At 45.6% G+C, this 4,404-nt stretch overlaps 1 long non-coding RNA gene across 1 annotated transcript in view; it reads left to right on the top strand.

The window, feature by feature from the left end:
- LOC108448445 overlaps window positions 1-4,404 on the top strand; it is a 12,691-nt gene that overhangs the window by 6,628 nt on the left and 1,659 nt on the right. The window contains exon 2 of the long non-coding RNA XR_001864329.1: window positions 2,671-2,677. This is a non-coding gene — a long non-coding RNA (uncharacterized LOC108448445). The remainder of the gene's footprint in view (window positions 1-2,670; window positions 2,678-4,404) is intronic.

Below are 4,404 nucleotides of genomic sequence, written 5' to 3'. Positions count from 1 at the left end.
AAATGGGAAGGACCTTATCAGACACTGCTGACCACTCATACAGCAATTAAAGTACAAGGAAAACCGACCTGGATCCATTATACCAGGACCAAACCTGCGCCAAAGCCAGAGTGGGAGGCAAGAAGAACAGGACCTCTGCGCCTTCAGCTACGAAAAATCAACACAACATGATTTGGACCATACTAGTAACGTTGGTAATTGGGGCAGGTGCATGGGACCAGAATACATACCTTCGATTGCTCAAAGGTGTTGTTGAGAATTTTAATTTAACTGATTGCTGGATATGTTCCCAACTGCCTGAAAATTCTGCTAGAGGCTCTCCTTTGGTTGGGGCAACATTCCCTAATACAACAACAATCTATGCTGCACTTAGTACTAACAGGCTTTCACATTATGTCAACATATCCCTAGATCAACTTCAGTGGAAATTAGAGCTTGAAGAGCCAATAATTGCGTTCTCACCAGTATCCTGCGTGCAGCGGTGCTGGGAAGAATCTGTACCTAAAAACTCAGGAGGGAATAAGACAGACTCCAAATGCGGGAACTTAACATTTATAGGGAGTTATGCTAACTGCTCAGAATTCTGGACCTATGGGCGGGCCAACATGTGGAATAAGAATCAAACAAGATGAGGACCAAAGCCAAAGGGTTGGCCAGTGCCCACAGGGCAGGGTTGGTACTGGATATGTGGTCACAAGGCCTATAAAGTTTTACCCTTGGGATGGCAAGGCCGCTGTGCCATAGGACCGGTATTTCCCCACATTACTGTATTTCTCAACTACAAGGCTTACTCCGGACTTTTATACGGAGGACCAAAAGGACATCAAACCCCTTAATAGATAGGCCCACTAGATTTCACAGCTTTGCCAGATGGTTTATACCGGGACTCGGAGTAAGTGAACTAGAGAAAGCAATAGTGAACCTTTCTGCTACTGTAGAAACCATAATGAATGCCAGTGCAGATGCCATAAGAGCGCAGCAAATCAAGATTAAGAACATCTTACAATTAGCCATACAGAATAAACTTGCATTAGATTTTCTGTATGCCAAGGAAGGAGGAGTATGTACAGTTATAAATACAAGCTGTTGCAGCTATGTTGATTTAGACAAACAAATAGAAACAGATTTGCATACAATTCTGGAAAAAACACAGACATTACATCAGATCACCTTGGATGACACTTCTTGGGGGTTTAAAGAGGTATGGGACAAACTTACATCATGGTTACCCAACTTACCCTGACTTAAACAATTGTTTGTAATAGCTATTTGTGTTATTGCATTGTTACTTAGTGTTTGTATTAATAGTTACTGTTGTATGATATTATGTACTTGGAATCGCGATGCTTATGCTCAATGGCACAAGCACAAACTTAGAAATAAGATAGAGAAAGGTACTTACTTTAAAGACATGTAATATTTGTAAAGAATTACAATTAACCAAAGAAAAGGGGGGATTGAGGAAGGGGCAGTCAATAGCTAACTCATGTAAGCACAGTTAACTATTGGGAGACAGCAAATGTTAGTTCAGACAGCAGATGTTAATTACAAAACCTAAGAAGCTGAATTTGCCCTAATCTTGTCAAGATAGGGGGGACAAGGATCACCTCTGAGACCGCTGAATCATTCCTCAAAGGACTACGCATGCCCAGGAAGAAAGGTGAAAAGTGCACTGTGAGTAAGACTACTGACCTTCATCAGAAAGACCCCTGAGGAAGAGGAGAGGCCTTCCTCAGTGCGATCACCAGGACATGCAATGCATGCGTGATCCGTATGCTAATGATATTATTGACTTCCGAGAAATAATTTGTATAACCATGCCTGTCCCAAGGAATGTGATGAATATTCATAATTTAACCCATAATACTGTGTTGTAGGGAGCACCAGTGTGTGTGTTTGGAGGAGTGATCCCCACACACCCAGCGTGCCGAATAAAGCAAATACCCACTTCTCTGTCTCTGAAGTGTCTCCTGGCCCAGTTTCGGCACGATTCACCCCTTCCCAGCTTTACCTTTGCTACCCTCCATGGGTGCCTTGTTTTACCTGTGCTACCCTCCATGGGTGCCCTCCCAGGTTTGCTCCCCAAAGATCCCATTATACTCACTGGTGAGATTTTCAGCGGTCCTTCCCTGTGGACTCTTCATGGACCCCCCTGTTCTGCCACTTGTCTGTCTCCTGGACAGTCTCGGGAATCCAATTGATTGCCCTGTGCTGTCCGCCACCAAGGGGAACTGATCACCGAAACTCGGTGAGGTGCACCTTCAGCTCCGCTCGCTGCCCACCGGCCCTGGACTGTGGAAATATCCCAGATGAGAGTCCCCAAATTGTCAGGAAAATTAATCCACAAACACCAGAGGTTCATGTCCAAAAAGGAGACAGAGGAGTCCTGTTACTTTATTCGAAGAAAGGGAGAGGCCATGGGGCATTTCCCCTGGGGCGTCTCAAATTTTTGGAGAGCGCAGCCTCCTATTTATCCTAATTTCCTGATGGCATTTCCCTCTCTCTTTCCCCATTGGCTGAGGTACTTGAGAGGTACAGACTTCCCAAAACTCCTAATACCTAAGAGTCCCTTCTAATGTATAACCCCTCCCTTTATTTTAATTCTTATGGTTCTTCTTATTGTTTCTTTCATCTCTCAATATCCAATTTAATTTATCAGCAGACCTATAGTTTATTTGTAAAGACAAATCTCTTTCTTTCCATTCATCAATCAGTGGAATCCTTCCCATTGTTTCTTCTATCTCTCAGTACTAGTTTTATCTTCCAGCAGGCCCACAGCTTGTTAGTAAAGACAAGTCTCTCATTCCTTTCACTACCCTGGTACAGCCTTTATATTATTTTCCATTATTGACTTTTCAGGTAGGCAGCAATAAAGTTGCAACAAGAAGTCTAAGGGCAACCAAGAGAGACCTCAGGCCTTGGGACTGCTGGTTAAGGGATCAGGAGCACAAGTAGTGTTCTCCTCTATCCTTCCAGTTGCAAGAAATGATGAGGGAAGAAACAAGAAGGGCCAGCAGATCAATAGCTGGCTCCGAGCCTGGTGTCATTGTCAGAATTTTGATTTTTTTCATCATGGTCAGTCTGCACAACACTGAGTTTTCTGGGTACACCTGTCTCAAAGGGATAAAATAGTTACAGTGCAGATACTGCAACACAATGTATCAAACCAGGAGTCCTGTGGAAAAGAAATATATATGGACAGATTCTTGGTAGATGTTTCAGAGAGATGTTTATTTCTCCAGCCGCATGGCCGGAGCTCTGCTGAGGAACTCTTACAATGCGGGACCGAGGGTCCTTGCCCGCACAGGGAAACACAAACCAACCAATCGGGAACGAGGCATGGGAACGAGGCTGAGCAGGGACAGGGAAACCCCGTGTCTGTGCCCTCAGGGCCCCTCTCCCAGGGCTACACGGCAGGGGAGGGACCCCAACACCTCACCCGTTTTATTTTAATAAAAGGAGAATGAAAACAACTGGATAAACATAACAAGAACAGTTTCAAAACAAAACAAGCCACCCTCCTGAGTCTTTAAATGTCCAAACAGATTCTCTGGAACATCTTAGGGCTGACAGAAGGGAGACAGAACTCTCTGAGCATGCTTTGTGGGGAAACTGAGGCAGGAGAAGGTTTAATTTCTTCCCTCCCCCTTTTCATCCCCCACTCGGCATTGGAAAGGGATTTTTGGGGAAACAATTGGCAAAGGTATGGTTTTGTGAGGGAAACCATGGATGAAAAACGGATTGGGAATACACTGGGGGTAATAGGATATAGGGTAAAAGGGAAAGGTGGGATTAGGAAAGGGAGACTGTAGGGGGGACTTACAATGGAGATATTGTCTAACATGACTACGATTTTTTGCATATATACTGCCTTTTACAGGAACACCATCAGGCCCAGTGACCTGCGACGCTTGTAACCCTTTTCTACCTCGTATAATTTTGAATTCCACGACTTCTCCATCTGCCAAGCTTGGGATGCATTTTTCAGGGTTATTCTTTTTAATAGCAGTTCTATGCACGAATATGTCTTGCTGGTTGTCACACCTTGTTATAAAACCATAATTTTGCTTAACATTATACCATTTTACTATCCCTAAGATCTTAGTTACTATGATCTTTTCCTTTTTCCGAGTGGCTGCTGTTTTCTGTCTCGCTGCGTCTTTGCTCTCTCCTTTGGTCGCTCCCGTGTTGGAATTGTCGGGGCTGCTGGTGCCTGCGCGCTCTTCCCGGGGTCGCGTTCGGGGCCGCGCGGGCCGGGCCGGGCCGCTCAGTTCTCCGTGCGTCGCCTCCTCTGGTCACAGCTTCGCTGCCGCTGCCAGGCGCTGCACCCACGTCTTGGCCGGGCCCCCCAGCGATGACTCCCCCGCGCCCTGCTCCAGCGCGCGTCTCCGCTGGGGCCGGGCC

Source organism: Corvus brachyrhynchos, unplaced genomic scaffold (assembly GCF_000691975.1).
Source record: "Corvus brachyrhynchos isolate BGI_N302 unplaced genomic scaffold, ASM69197v1 scaffold388, whole genome shotgun sequence".
In the NCBI taxonomy this organism is placed as follows: Eukaryota; Metazoa; Chordata; class Aves; order Passeriformes; family Corvidae; genus Corvus; species Corvus brachyrhynchos.
This window is presented reverse-complemented; position numbering and strand designations above follow the sequence as displayed.